At 43.8% G+C, this 16,427-nt stretch overlaps 1 long non-coding RNA gene across 3 annotated transcripts; it reads left to right on the top strand.

The window, feature by feature from the left end:
- The first annotated feature begins 578 nt into the window (after window positions 1-578).
- Window positions 579-13,368, top strand: LOC103876317. 3 transcript variants are annotated; one of them, XR_001893381.3, is made up of 5 exons: window positions 579-754; window positions 2,266-2,377; window positions 2,884-3,252; window positions 3,539-3,621; window positions 13,297-13,368. It is a non-coding gene; the product is annotated as an uncharacterized LOC103876317 (long non-coding RNA). The 3 variants fall into 3 exon arrangements; XR_001893376.3 differs by lacking the exon at window positions 13,297-13,368 and adding an exon at window positions 6,562-6,646; XR_635505.4 differs by lacking the exons at window positions 3,539-3,621; window positions 13,297-13,368 and having other exon boundaries at window positions 2,884-3,354.
- Window positions 13,369-16,427: the final 3,059 nt, after the last annotated feature.

Here is a 16,427-nt window from a genome sequence, read left to right as displayed (position 1 = left end):
ATCAGTTATAAGATGAATATGTTCTGCGGATCTCATGTACAGCACTGTGACTATAATTAATAATATTGTATTGTATACTTGAAATTTGCTAAGAGAGTTGCTCTTAAATGTTCTCAACACACACGCAAAAATAATAACTATGTGAATGATAGATGGGCTAAGTAACTTGACTATAGTAATCATTTCAAAATATATACACTTATCAAGTCATCACATTATATACCTTAGATAGACACAATTTTGTTTGTTAATTATATCTCAATAAAACTGGAAGAAAAAGAAAGAGAAGGGGTTGTGGTAGTCAGCCTCCAAGACAGTCCTGGTGATCCTGGCTTGGTGTTCGCACCCTGTGTAGTTCCCTCCCGCATCATACCAGGGCTGCCTCAACAACAGAAGGTTGCTTAAGTGATGGCATGTGACATCCAACACTGGGTCATAAAAGACATTGCAGCTTCTGGCTTGTTCTCTTGCATCACTTGCCCAAGGGAAAGCTGTCTGCCACACCAGAGGACACCCACAGCCCTATGAAGAGGCCCACATGGAGAGGAGCTGAAACTTCCCACCAACAGCCCATGCCAACTGGCCAGCTATATGAGTGAGCCACCTGGGAAATCAGAGCCCCCAGCCCCAGTCAAGCCTTCAGATGACTGCAGCCCAGCTAACACCTGACTGTAACCATATAAGAGACCTCGAGACAGGATTATCCAACCAAGTTGCTCTGAAATCCTGACCCAGAGAAACCAGGAGAGAAATAGTAAATGATTATTGTTGTTTTGAGCTACTGAAACTTGAAGTGATCTGTTATGCAGCTATGAATAACTAGTGCAGGGTTGTACTGGGTGACCACGAGGTTCCCTTTTAGTTCCAGCATTCTAGGCTTCTAGGCATCCTCTCACTCTTTATCCCATTCATTCATTCACTCAGTCATTCAACCATCATGCATGAGAAACTTCAAAAGCCTCACGATTACCTCTGACTTCCTTTAGGATATAAGTCCTTGGCTGGAAATGATCTAAATAGGCTAATAGTTCAGCAGTTTGGTACCTCTTAGTTTTAACTAGAAGAGATCCCTCTCACAAAAGAGATCTTCCACACTTAATTTCATACCACTGCAGAAAGTACCAGAACAGCCTCAAGAGGGAGAGAGAGCCTTGGGCCTTTTCGTGTATATTCCTAAGCACAGAATCTGGAATTTTATTTGATATGAAGCAGTAGAAAGCAAAGTCATATGTTTTAGCATATATGCTACCTAAAAAGATTTCTCCTACCTGCCAAAATTTTACCTGCTGCTAAATTTTTGATAACCACACCCACCAACCTCCCTCCCTCTCCATTTGAACTGTACCAGCTACTTCTGATTGTTTGCCAAATCAATAGAGTCAAGAAAACACAAAGACAGAGTTGTAGGTAAATATACTTAAGGATCAGCCTACCAGCAAACACACATCCTACGAAAGCATAACAAGAATAAAACTGAAAAGAGGCTTGGCCGGACCATGTCGGCTGTGGGCGAACTTGGGTACATGCCAACTCACACAACTGCCGTTAAACATGAATTACATTCCCAGGGATGAATCCTGACCTGATGCCATTGGGAAAGATGGTTGGCTTCTTTACAAAAAAAAAAAAAAAGCTTCATTGCTCAACTTCTCAGTTCTCTCTCTTTCCTTCCTTAAATTTCCCATGCAACTTTGCGTTTACCTAGTATCATGAACAGTCACTGACTTGGGATAAGAGGACCTGGGCTCAACACCTGGCAATTTGAAACTAAAGGGGTTTTATAATTTGGGTTTCTTTGGTAGACAGGAGCCCATACGAACTCAGGCAATTTTACTCGAAGGAAACTAAAATAACTCACAGAATGGAAGGAAGAGCTAAATAGCCAGGCTCTGGGCATTCTCTTTACACAACTCCAACATCTTTCTCCCCCAAGGCATCTCTTCATAAGATTCAAATCCCCAGCAAAAAGAATTCAGTGGCCTAGCCAGAACCATATGCCCAACGTTGGGGGTGGGGGAGGGAAGGGATCCGAGAGGTGGGACTGTCCTGTGACTGGCAGCCCCACCAGAACACAATGGGGGAAAAGTCAGGATCCAAAAGAAAGGGATACTGGGCTGGCAGAGTAAGAGGCGTTCATTCACTGTGCAGCCTCATCTGCTTGTCGTGAGGCTCAAATGAGATCATGCACCTACGATCCCATTTTAAATCCCTAGAAAGTGTAAAGTTTATTTTTACTTATTTGTTCACCTCTCTTTCTTGAATTAGGAGTTGAGCAAGAGCTTTTCCTTCTGACACTCCTATTCCCAAGAGGCCTGGAAAAAGCTCCTGTCAAGCTGCTTGTCGGCTGCTGCAAACTCACCTGCACCAGATCCTGAAGGTCCGGTGGGGGGAGTGGGGCGGCTGAGCTCCGGTCACAGCTGTCGGTCATGAAGAGAAACCAGCAAATCACTACTAGCACCCAGCTGTGTTGTTTGCACTAATGATCTTAGAACAAATGCATTATGCAACTGCTTGGCCCAAATGAGAGAAGTAGATCCAAAATGACCATTTGTGCCTCCCTGAGTGTTTTTGAGACCCCCTTTATGAAGCACCCATGCTATAATGCACAATGATGTAGCTCCCAGCCTCGGCTACAGTTCAGTAGCAGCTGTTTATGCTGCCAAGTCAAGTAAAATTAATCTGCTGCCAAGGCAATTACAAAGGAATCATAGCAAACCTAATATTGGGCCACAGAGTGCAGACCCTTCTTTTCCCTTTGTTTACCCCAAATGAGAGTTCCAGAACTTTGACAGACTGACTTCTCTCCCTTCTTCTCTCCCATTCTCCACCCTGCCTCTCCCACTCTCCTCTTTAAGGATTCTCAGTTTATAATGTCTTTGTCAGGTTCTCTCCCTCCTGTAGCATTTGGCTATTGGCTTCATTTCATCTAGATCACAAACAGAACTTCCGCAAATAGAGACGACAGGGAAACAGTGTGATGGAGACGAGTGGGCGAGTAGAAAATAGAAGGTTCTTTGGGAAGTCAAACATATGCTTCAGTAGCCTGTGAACCAGCTCTTGCTCCTTATCGTGGACATGATCCCTGGAAATTGTAAACAATATAAAGAAAACTGACCCGATGCGGACACAGCCCCACCTGGAAGTTCACAGGTGTATTCCCATGGTAATCTTCAACAGTTTCTGTTCAGCTACCCGCATCTCGTCCTCTGTGTCCTGGAACGGGATTTTTCTTTGTTCCCTGTTCTTGAAATGGTAATGAAGATTTTCCTTGTCATCTCTGAAACTTGCGATGTTGTCATGGGAGACAAATGCATCAGTGTTAGTAATCCTTAGATAAAAGGTGCTTTACAGTTATGAAAGAATTATCTTTAATTTTGTCTCTGGGGTATATGGTGAGGATTAATTAGTTAATCTCAGTAAAGTGCTATAATTGGTGGGAGGAATTATCAAAACCCTGGGGAAGGAGTAGCTTTGAGTGTAGTCACTTAGAAGTGTTCTGATGTTAATGACAGCTGAGGTAGCCATCCTTGTCTCTCAGATGTCACAGACCGGCTGGGTTTCCAGCAACATCCCAGACCATACACCACTCAACCAGGGTGAAAAGGATGAAAATAGCTCCAGGTAAGCAGAGAGGGAGGAGGGATGTCAATGTTCAAACGGGACCTGAATCAACCGCAGATTCTGTTGTCATTGGCCTCACCTGGGGACCCAAGGACATTTGTGTGAGATGGAGAGGGAGGGAAAGAATTCCCACACAGCTGCTGGGTGGGTGCTGACTAAGCACAGAGCTGCCCTGGGAGAACACGGGGTGCTGGCAAGGAAGGATCCCCGCCAGGCCAGGCAGCAGACAGACTTTACCTCTCCATCTCCATGTCCTCATGTGCAAAATAAAAAGAGGGAGCCAGACGTTTAGGTATTGTAGGAAGATGTAGTAACAGCAAATGCTTACATAGTGTTTACAACAGGGCAGCCACCATCTGGCTGAGTTTTTATTCACTCAATTATCATGACAGCCCTAGAGACGGTAGGTTATTTTCCCCACCTTGCGGAGTTGATAAAAGTAGTGTTTAAACCCAGATGGTCAGATCCTATAGCCCATGCTTTTAACCATTACATCCTGCTGCCTGCCTAAGTATAAAACCTCTACATGAGCCTCTCAGTTCATGAACAATCTGGGGTGGGGGAAGTATTTTTAAAGTGTCAAATGAAATTCTTGGAGGCTCTCCACAACTTAAGCCTGGGCTCATAGAAATAAATAGCTCTGTTGTTCTTTCAGGTGTCTGAAATCCATGATAGGATACAAAAATAACAAGATCGAGAGTACAACAGCTCTCTCCTCTGAGCTTTTAACAATCTTAAAGTGAGTCACATGTTGGCTTTTAAATCTAGATTGTATCCTTAAACTAAAAGAGTTGTTTAGACAATGGGGCTTTTGGCAGTCTCCTAGTGAAACCGGCCAATTACGTGAACCCCAAATGCCAAGCTTATCTGGTTTGCAAAAGCCATTTGGAGACTTAAGTGCACTGATTTGGGTAATTTTACAAGGGAATCTTTTTTTTTTTTTTTGAGACAGAGTCTTGCTCTGTCGCCCAGGCTGGAGTGCAGTGGTGCGATCTCAGCTCACTGCAAGCTCCGCCTCCTGGGTTTACACCATTCTCCTGCCTCAGCCTCCCGAGTAGCTGGGACTACAGGTGCCCGCCACCTCACCCGGCTAGTTTTTTTGTATTTTTTAGTAGAGACAGGGTTTCACCGTGTTAGCCAGGATGGTCTCGATCTCCTGACCTCGTGATCCGCCCGTCTCGGCCTCCCAAAGTGCTGGGATTACAGGCTTGAGCCACCGCGCCCGGCCTACAAGGGAATCTTAAGATGAATTGTAAGCATGAGAATTTCTATCCACTCTCGTCTGGTTCCCCATCCTAATATATCAATCAGTCAATGAACTGCTGACATTTGCATAATACACTGGATAGATCATGAGGACCAAGACTGTACCATAAACAGCAGTTTTTAAATTTCAGTACCTAATTTTTACTTGCTCTCTTTTTCCCAATTCAGTTTCTTCTAAAACAAACAATGAATTTAATACGCATACTCTTAGGTGAATTTTTTTAGTTCATAATGACTCAGAAATTCAACTGCTTAGATTTTCTGGGTCAGTGTTTTGCAAGCCTGTGATGTATATAAGAATTACCTGGGCACCCTTGTTAAACTGCAGATTCTGGTTCAGTAAGTCCAGGAGGAGGTGGGAGGCAGGGAGCCCAGTGTAGGGTGCTGAGATCCTACATTCCTAGTAACTCCCAGGTAATGCAGATGCTGCCAGTCCCCTAACACATTCTGCATGTCTAGCTCTTAGACCACACTGAATAGACAGGAAGAGACAGGGAGGCAGTGGCTTTAGTGACAAACCAACCTGACTAGGAGTCCTTTGTAATGTGATTTTAAGGGCTTAATTTGGGAAGCATCCCCAACTTACAAAAACGAACCCTGCCACCTAAAATTTTAGTCAGAAAAATTATCCCTTCATCTTCTCAAATAAGAACACCTCAAGAAGAGAGGCAACAATTGATTCCAGGATTTGGCCAGGACCAGAATTGAGAGCACTCCGCAGTGTTTGGGAACATCGTGGAGGGAACTGAGGGATGTGGAATAGGGGAGGGACCAAGAACATCTGGAATGAGGACTGAGCCTGGGGGCCAGAGGAGACTCACAGGTGTACTGAACCTTCCACAGGTGACAGGAGGACCCTGGCTGAAGGGCAGTCACACTGTGGGCTCACAGTCCTGCCCAATTTTCCTGCCTTTTGGAGGTTGTTGAACATGAAGCCTCAATCAGGCTTTCCTGATACAGAGGGAGAACTAAATTTAGAGCCAGGGAGACTGCATGAAGCTTCTGATAAGAAGGGAAAAGCAGCAGCAAGAGAATGAACGCCAGGGAGGACAAATGGCACAGCACGTAAGAGCACAGGCTCTGGATGCAAGCTGCCCAGGGCCATATCTGCCTCAGCCACCAGCAAGCACAGCACACATCTCTAAAAGGCTGGTTGTCAGCAAGTGGATAAAGAAAATATGGTACACATACACCAAGGAATACTACTCAGCCTTAAAACAGAACCAAATAATGGCATTTGCAGCAACCCGGATGGAGCTGGAGACTATTATTCTAAGTGAAGTAACTTAGGAATGGAAAACCAAACATCGTATGTTCTCACTTCTAAGTGGGAGCTAAGCTATGAGGATGTAAAGGCAAAAGAATGATAGAATGGACTTTGGGGACTCAGGGTGCGGGAGGGGAGTGAGGGATAAAGACTACATATTGGGTACTGTGTACACTGCTTGGGTGACGGGTGCACCAAAATCTCAGAAATCACCACTAAAGAATTTATCCATGTTACCCAAAACCACTTGTTCCCCAAAAGCTGTTGAAATAAAAAATAAATGAAAGTAAAGGGCTAGTTGTTTAGCCACTGTGTACCCTGCCTCCTCAGTGGTCAAAGGTAATGTGAAGAAAGAAACTGGTGGTATCTACTCTAATATCTACTCTCATTTTTTTGTCTTATGACAGAACTCAAATATTTGCCTGTGCTACATTGTGACTGGGAAACAATAAGACTGCATTTCCCAGCCTCTCTTTGCAGCTAGATATGAATATGTAACATGTGAGTTCTGACCAATGAAATGTAAGCAGAAGTATTGGGATTTCTAGGAATAAAAGAAGATGGCCCTTTTACCCTCCCTTCCTGCTTTCTGCTACCTGAAACAGAGATGTGATGACTGCAGCTACTGCTGCTCTCTTGGACCAAGAAGTAACCTTGAAGTTACGTGCCAAGGATGGTGAAGGAGAAAGGTGACGTCTTGATGACACTGTGGAGCCATTGAAACAACAGTGGCCTGGCCCACCTCCAGACGTTTTGTTTTTCAAATAGGAGAAAAACTCTATTTTTTTTTCTTTTTAAATAAAAAATCTGGGGGGGGGGGGGGGGGGAAGAAACCCTTAGTCTTATCTAAGCCACTATTGTTCAGAGCATTCTGTGTAAGCAGCTGCACCAAATACTACCTGATACATGGGTATAATGTGAAGTAACTGCTTCTTTTTTTTTTTTTAAATAAGAACTAAGTGAAAGAATGTATGTAAAACTCCCAGTGCCCTTCCTTCCAAACACACAGTAAGTCTCAGTATTGTTCATCCTTACTTTTAAGTGATGGAGAGGGTCAGAGCTTAGAATGACAACTTTGAGAGCTGAAAGGGAACTTCGTTGCCAGCAATTCTCACCCCTCAATTTTAAAAACGAGATGCCTGAGTGCTGGAGAGGCCAGGGGCTTGCACAGGGCACCCCGCCTGGTAGAGGCAGTTCAGGTCTCCTCATGTCTGTTCCAGGCCCTTTCTCAAAGCAGAGAGTATGGAGCGGCTGACACGAGAGGGAATCGATGAAGTCAAGAGGCAACCCCTAAATAATAGGACATCTCCCACACAAAAGCCCTGAGGGAGAGCAAATGTTTAATTCTGAGGTTCCTCATTCAAACAAAATCCATCTGAATTTGATTATTTACTAAACTATCAGGAAGCAGGGAGTCGGAAGGAGGCAAGGCATAAAGAGATCAGGCTTGGCTTTACAACCAGTTTTGCAGTATTTGTGTCTGGAAGCCTGCTGGGTAAGTCAGCCATTGCACTGCTGTGGATGGAGGCCTGGGGAACTGGGAACAGAGAAAACAGCCTTTGCCGATGGTATTTCCTTGGTTGGCCCCTGCTCAGGACTCAGGAATAAATGCTTTCTGGACCCTCTGAAAAGTCCCCTTAGGGGCTGACTCCAGAGGCCTGTGGTTGTTCGCATGCCTTCCCAACCATGGCCCAAGAGAATCGCTTCCCTGCCTTAGAACTAAACAAGAAGTCATCCTGTGTCCGATGGAGGCCTCTCAGGGGAAAGGGCTTAGAGCAGACTCCTTGGGTTTGTAACAAGACCACAGATGGGGGAGTTATCTTGAGGACTTGAGGGAGAGCTGCTTCTAATCTGCTCAGCAGAGCAGTCTCCGTCCCAATTTTCACACGTGCAATAAAATGTTGGCTCCAGTAGCTCAAGAAAGCTCCATGATAAGTCACCCGAGAAGCCTCTCAGGCAGGGGTGGCAAATGGGTTTCATTTCATGTGCCACCTGCTCAGCACTGGTGGCCTGGAACACTGTGTTGAGAAGGATCCTGTAGCTTAGTAGGAAGGAGTTCTGCAGCATATTAGCAATGTCTGCAAGGAGCCAGGCAAGAGATAGATCATGGGTCCACACATTGACCATCTTTAGCCTGGGTAAGGCAGATGTACAAGAGCCATGTTAGATCATCAGCTTCAAACTAGACCAAAATCGATCTGTCTTACGTGCACTTTTCAAAGACCATACTGTGGCTTGTGAATACATCCCTACTCCCTTCTCACAGATGTTGCTTATGGAAAGAATACATTTTAAATTGAATTCATTTTTACTATTTTTGCACTTGGAACCATTTAATCTGCAGAATCTGCTGAATGGGACATTATCAGGTATTTACTCTGAACAATTCAAGATTAAATAAAATATAAAATGCACACACTATTACACTTTGGTTCAAGAGCCAGCACTGCAGTGTGGTAGGTCCCTCTCCTATGTCCTACAGATACAACTCCTCTCCTCTGGGAATCCTCACTCTCCACTATCAAGGGTGGGCCCCTAGCAGGTGCTCACACAAGATCCAGGCCCCTGGGTTTGTTGCTTGGTGCTGAAATGGATAGATATCTGCCTCAAGCTGAGTCAATCTGATTCATCATCCTGGGAAGGTAGAACTTGAGCTGGAAGTTGAAGAGGTTGGGAGTGGAGTCTTAATAACAGCAAAGAACTAGAGCAAGTGTCTCAAACTCAGCAGCCTATGGGAGTCAGCTAGGCAAGCAGGCCAGGCATAATAAAACAACAACAAAAAACAAAACAAAACAAAACAAAAAAACAGCACCACTGTGACTAAAAAAAAAAATGTTGACTAACAGTAAGTCTCAGCGTTGTGGGGAGGTAATAAGGAGTGGTGGGGACTATGTCCAATTTGAAAGACATGCTCAGGCCAAAGAAGCTGCTACTCAGCTCCTGCAGATTGTTGCCATGCAGGAAAGGAATCTGTGTTGCCATGTTGTCTGACTTTTTCCTTTTTTCAAGAGAAACCAGAAATCTAGATATTCATATGAAGGTCTCTGACTTTTAAAAGTGATCAACTAAATTTCAAAACTGTACAGGCCAAATAAATTATGTCCCTTGGTAAAATATTGCCTAAGGGCCAATGATTTACAATCTATGCTTTTGAGATAAGACATTTGTATCAATCAGAGTCCTATCAGGAAACAAATTGCTTGCTCAGAGAGGAGTGTTTTGTTTAGTTTTTTAGAGATGAGGTCTCACTTTGTTGCCAAGCCTGGGGTGCAGTGGTATGATCATCGCTCACAGGACAGAGGGGTTTTATAAAGGGGTGATTTACAGAAGTGCAATGCCAGTCTGGGACTACAGTAAAGTTAGCGGTGCAATTGCCTTGAGGTAAAAAATTTTAAGGGGACACCAAAAATTTTAGTAATCAAGATAAATAATATTTCAATGTAATAATTTTTTAAAGTGAAAATTACTATAAAAAAATCTATGATTAACAAAATATCAACATTTTAAATAAAGGATTAGTATTACTGATTGTACTTGTCCATTCTCACATTGCTATAAAGAAATACTTGAGACTGGATAATTTATAAAGAAAAGAGGTTTAATTGGCTCACGTTCTGTGGGCTGTACAGGAAGCATGAGGCTGGCCTCTGCTCAACTTCTGGGGAGGCCTCAGGAAACTTTCAGCCATGGTGGAAGGTGAAGAGAGAGCGATGCCCTTCACAGGACCAGTGCAGGAGGAAGAGAGAGGGGAGGTGCCATACACTTTTAAACAACCACATCTCATAACTCACCCACTCACCCTCACAAGAACAGCACTGAGGGGACGGTGCTAACCCATTCACGAGAACTCTGCCCTCATGACCCAATCACCTCCCACCAGGCCCCTCCTCCAACACTCGGGATTACAATTGAACATGAGATTTGGGTAGGGACACTGATCCAAACCATACCACTGATATTTCCTTTTGCCTCAAGCTCCAACATAGCCCAGCATAGAACTAGTCAAGGTGTAGAGAAACCACAAGGGATAGTACAGAACCCTGGGGGTGGGAAAAGCAGAGCTGTTACCACATCTAGGACCAAAGGAATAAAACACAGGAGTGGTTACTAGAGCTTGGAAGGAGAAAGTCATGCCCAGAAGGCCATCTGCAGACAACCTGTGACTACTGGCCAAGGGACTTGATTAGCCCAAGGCATTACCCAAGGTACAGCCAAGGTAGGATATGAACTGCTGGCCTCACTCCCCTTGCTTCCTCTGATCTCCTGACAAAATACATCACTGCCCAAACACAACCAAAAGTTAAAGGGCACAGGAGCCTATTGCTACGGTTCATAACACCCATCAATACAGTCCATAGAAGCACAGAGCAGGAGAGAAAGAGAGTGAAGCTGGAGGGACAAATGGAAGAGACCTGACAAATGCCCAAAATTCCTGCCCTGGTCCTCAGCCTCCTGGGGGCCTGGGACTTTAGTGATTCCTGGGATTCAGTGAGATTTCCTGGTATCCTCCCAATGTAGTCCTTTTTCTGCTTAAGCTAACTGGAGTTGATTTCTGATATTTGCCACTCAAAAACTCTTACCTAACACACACAGCCTGAGTGGCTAGTCTGTGGACCAGTCAAACCCCAGGTGAATTCCCCTAGTATTCACCAGACCTGACCAGTCCCTGCTCACAAACAGAGACAATGAATCATGCAGGCCACCAACATTTAGTGACTGAGTGACATAGCATTTCTTAACTGAATTAGTTAAGAAATCCATTGAAAACATGATTACTTATGGTTGTTATCAATAATAACATAATAAAGCTGGATCCAACAAAAAAGTTTAAATGTATTAAAATGACCCTGCCGCTAAATTTAGGTATTAGGTTACCATTTGAATGGTTTAAAAAAAAAAAAAAAATCCATTTCATGGATTTTTTCCTCTGGGGAAGATACCATTGAATCCATTCTATTCAGCATCCATAGAATGTTTGTTTTCTTTTTAACAGATAAGCTCTCACTGTGTTGCCCAGGCTGCTCTTGGACTCCTGGGCTCATGAGATCCTCCCACCTCAGCCTCCCAAGTAACTGGGACTACAGATGCCAAAACTGTACCCAGCTCAGCATCTATAGAACTTTGACCAAGATATTTATTTAGATTCTTAAAAATAGTTTAAAAGTAGGAGATAATATGAGAAAGGCAGAAAATTTACAATGATTACTCAAAAAAGGAAAAAACAGTCAACCTCTGTAAGAACAAAATTTACTCTGAAAGTGAGTTTCACCAAAAGCCTTGCTTAGGCACTATTACGGGCTGAATTATGCCCTCCAAAGATTCATACATTGGAGTCTTAAACCCTAGTACCTCAAAATGTGACCTTTTTGAAGACAGGGTCGTCACAAGTGAGCCCAAATCCAATATGACTGGTGTCCTTATAAGAAGACGAAATTTGGACACTGATGCATGCAGAAGAAAAGGGAAATGAAAAGAAAGGGAAAGATGGTAATCTTCAAGCCAAGGAGAAAGGCCTAGAACACACCCTTCTTTCATGGGCCTTTAAAGGAACCAACCCTATTGACACATTGATCTTGGATGCCTAGTCTTCAAAACTGTGCAGAAACAAATTTATATTATTTAAGCCACCTAGTCTGTGGTACTTTGTTATGGGAGCCCCAGTAAACTGATACCAGTGTCATAACAACAATAATAGCAAATACATATTGACATTGCTAAATGGACTCCCCTGTCCATTAAAGGTGTCCATTTCCAGCTGCTCTAAAATAAAGGCGTTGTGATTTATTTTGTGGGGTACTATGCCAGCACAACCCAGCACATAATTTAAAATCCTGCTTATCCTCTTTGCACAACAGTTTGGACAAAACAAAGCTGGAATGAGTAGGGTCATGGACTTCTGTACCCTATCAGCTAACATATAGCCAATAAAGGAAAAATAGAGACTGGCTGCCCAGGCACTGCTTTAAATGCTTTATATATATTAATTCATTTGATATTCATAACTTCTATGGAAGATAAGCACTATATATATCATCTCCATTTCATAGCTGAAGAAAGTGAAGAAAAAGGTTAAATAACTCACCTAACGTCACACATGAAATAAGAGAATGTGGATGATAAATCTCAATCTGAATCCAAATTCTATACCCCAAATCTGTGCTTGTAACTGCTATACCTTACTGCCTCTTGGGTGTAGATCTTTTCTGTAGAGGATGATTTTTTTCTCCCACCCCTAAGCTGTTTATCAGCCAGACAAAATGGAAAGTCAGGTTTCATGGGTGCATCCATACTCAAGTGTCCAAGCCCCTTTGATGAATCTGATACCCTCAGAGACATTGAAACCTGGTCTTATTTTTAAAATCATGGTGTTGGCTGGGTGCGGTGGCTCACGCCTGTAATCTCAGCACTTTAGCAAGCTGAGGCGGGCGGATCACCAGGTCAGGAGATTGAGACCATCCTGGCCAACATGGTGAAACCCCGTCTCTACTGAAATATGAAAAGTTAGCCAGGCGTGTTGGTGCGCACCTGTAGTCCCAGCTACTCGGGAGGCTGAGGCAGGGGAATTGCTTGAACCCAGAAGGTGGAGGTTGCAGTGAGCCGAGATTGCGCCACTGCACTCCAGCCTGGCGACAGAGCAAGACTCTGTCTCAAAAAAAAAAAAAAAAAAAAGGTGTTACTGTAAGACACGAGTGATTGAATCAACATTATCCCTCAGTGTAGGCACAAAATTGAGTCCAACATAATTAGATGGAGTTATACAGGTGTCATGCTGGTACCCTCGACCATCACAGTGCTGTTGGTCATACCCATTTATCCAGAGATGACTCCCAGGATGACTCAGTGGCAGGCAGCCCTAGCACTGCCTTTGAAACCCCTTTCCTGCTGCTTGCCAGTACCAACACCCATCATCACCACCACCATTTGGCACAATGCCCAGAGGAGCTAGGGGACGGGACAAAATAGTACCTGTCTCATAATGTTGTGAGACTTAGTGGGTTCTCAGTGTAAGCATTAGTCCTTTTCACCTTTACAACTAAGTGATAAAGCCTTGCTCAATGCAGATGAAAGTGTTGGTTATAAACTTGTGTTTGGGAATTACATTTTAATTTATTAAATTAAACCTCCTCTCATGACTTTTGCAGAGCTAATGACAAATTGGCCTGTGTACACACAGATTGGAAAGATACAGACTTTGCCCTGTCTGTGCAGTCAGCACGCAGATGAGAAGAGGACGCTTGCTGCAGAAACACCTTCAGCTCAGCAGCTGCCTATAAGGGAAGAAAACTCAGGATGTATAAAAACAGAGAAGTGATATTCTCCCTGCAAAATCAGCATTCTAAAATGATGATCCTGTCTCATCCTAGTCCTGCTTTGGCCAGACTCCCCTGTCCATTAAAAGTGTCCATTTCCAGCTGCTCTAAAATAAAAGGGTTGTGATTTGTTTTGCTGGGCACTGTGTCAGCACAGCCCAGTGCATGATTTAAAATCCTGGTTTTCCTCTTTGCACAAAAGAGTTTGGACAAAACAAAGCTGGGATGAGCAAGGTCATGGACTTCTGTACCCTACTGGACAACATATAGGCGATAAAGGCAAAATAGGGACTGGCTGTCAAAAAAGCTTTGTGGACCATGGGAAGTGATGTTGCCAAGGTGATGATTTAGAACCAGACCGGAGAAGCCGGTGCTAACAAGGACAGGAGACCCAAGGAACATTTCCTGAAAGGGACAAGAGAAACTCAGAGGGAATTCACCAGCAGTTGGTAGGATTTCCACGTTTTGTCTGAAATATGTATTTCTAGCCTTCCTTATGTTGGAAAATTGTGTTCAGAACTCTGAACTCTGAACACAGTAGACTTATCACATCCTGACTGTCAGAGATAATTTAAAATCAGATGAGAGGGAAGGAAGGAAAATTGAGAGTCATGATTGTCATCCAATCCAAGCCCGGTGAAAAGCATTTGATAATGGTCTATTTATAGAGACATGTAGGATGGTCATTAGGAACAGAGCCCAGGGATCAGGCCCCAGCTCTGATGGATTTTGTGAGAGACACTCACCAGTTTAGGAAAATCATTTAATCTATTGGTACTTCAGATTGGATCACCAACAAAAACGAGTAAGACCCATGGACTTTTATATCAGAGGGAAAAATCAGGAAGAGTTCATACATTTAGTTTGAAATAGTCATTATTTCTTTTTGATTTAAAAACTAAACCACATTGTCAGGGAACAATAAATCAGTCTATTTATTTATTTATGCCTAATTCATGTTGCTTACTGAGGATCAGTAGGTGTTCTGATTTCTGAGCTAATACTCCATCTGAATGAAAATTTGGATTTTGCTCATGGAAAGTCAACTCCTGGCAGGCCTGTACTGAACTCACCTCTGTGCCCCTCAAGTCATTTGCTCACTTCCCTTGTTATAGAAACAATGGAAGTTATTTATTAGCAAGTGAGAAAAGTTCCGAAATATAAGTTGTGTACTGTGGTTGCTATTAAGCCATGAACAATTCATCCTTTAGAAAGTGGAGGAAGGACATGGAAGAAAGGGAGAGCCAAGAGATCAGCCAAGAAGCACAGTCACTGCTCCAGTGTAAAATTGGGATCTAAAGAGTTTCTGAGAGTTCATTAGAATCACAGCACAGAATCTCAGGAGCTAAATGCACACCTATGGTTTGTATCACCAAAATGCCAAAAATCTGCATGGCGCAAGCTGACTGAATATACAATTTAATATGACTCTCACTCCACCTTGGGAAGTCAACAGATAAGGTACTGACAGTTATGTCCATTTCATGGAAGGGGAACAGATGCTCATAGAAAACAGAAAGTATCCAGGGGAGCTCTATTTCCAGGGGATGATGCTTCCTATAAGGTTTCCTGGCCACTAAGTAGTGGAGCCAAGACCTAATCCAGGCCCTCTGATTGTTAGCCCTGTTCCATCAAACTGCAGGACATCACCACCACCACGCCCACCTTCCAAAATGAAAGTCTCTTTTCAAACATAAAAGTCACAATATGAGCTATGGCAGCCATTGAGAGGCACATCCTTTCCTCTGTGAAATTTCACTCAGACACAGCCCTATAACATCACAAAATTTAGGAATGAAAACAATCTCTAGTCTAATATACTTGTTTTATGAACAGATAAGGAAACTGAGGCACAGAGGGGCTAAGTAACTTGTCTCAAAATCACACAGCTGCATTACTTGTTGTGTTGGTTAACTGAAATGTTAAGATCAGTTCAGTCATTCCACAGTTTACAAGAAATAATTAGAAGGCATCCCATTTACAGAATATAAACCTGATCAGCCGGGTGCGGTGGCTCATGCCTGTAATTCCAGCACTTTGGGAGGCCGAGGCGGGCAGATCACTTGAGGTCGGGATTTCCAGACCAGCATGGCCAATATGGTGAAACCCCATCTCTACTGAAACACAAAAATTAACCAGCCATTGTGTCAGAGGGGCAGCTGAGGCATGAGAATCGCTTGAACCTGGGAGGAGGAGGTTGCAGTGAACCAAGATCATGCCACTGTGCTCCAGTCTGGGTGAAGAGTGAGACAAGAGAGAGTGAGAGAGCAAGCGAGAGAAAGAGAGAGAGTGAGGAAGGAAGGAAGGAAGGAAGGAAGGAAGGAAGGAAGGAAGGAAGGAAGGAAGGAACGAAGGAAGGAAGGAAGGAAGGAAGGAAGGAAGGAAGGAAGGAAGGAAGGAAGGAAGGAAGGGAGGGAGGGAGGGAAGGGAGGGAGGGAGGAAGGGAGGGAGGGAGGGAGGGAAGGAGGGAGGGAAGGAAGGAAGGAAACAATAGTGCAAAACAAGTTAAGTAATTTGCAGAGATGGAAAGGAAGGAAGGAAAGAAACAATAGTGCAAAACAAGTAATTTGCAGAGATTGAAAGGAAGGAAGGAAAGAAACAATAGTGCAAAACAAGTTAAGTAATTTGCAGAGATCACAGAAGAAGTGGAGGGGCAGCAGGATTTGAAACCAGGCTGATCTGACTCCAAATTCCCGGACCTCACCCAACACCAACAGCATGTTGTGGCAGCAGCCTTTTGTGCCCCTGTGGAAGCGCAGGATAGGGGCATTGCACAGGTTGCATGGTTTGGAAGGGAGAACTTCTTGCCCACACATAAGCACCTTGGACTCAGCTAAATCCAGAGAATTCTTAGTCTCGCCTAATCCAAAACTGCTAGATTTCAAATCCCAAAGGACTCATTTTGCCTCTCAGCAGCCCCAGCACAGGGACCTAGCCCTGACAGTTTGCACTGAGGATTCCAG

Source organism: Papio anubis, chromosome 10, assembly GCF_008728515.1.
Source record: "Papio anubis isolate 15944 chromosome 10, Panubis1.0, whole genome shotgun sequence".
Taxonomy (NCBI): domain Eukaryota; kingdom Metazoa; phylum Chordata; class Mammalia; order Primates; family Cercopithecidae; genus Papio; species Papio anubis.
Note: the sequence above shows the minus strand (reverse complement) of the source record. Positions and strands in the feature narration are given on the sequence as shown.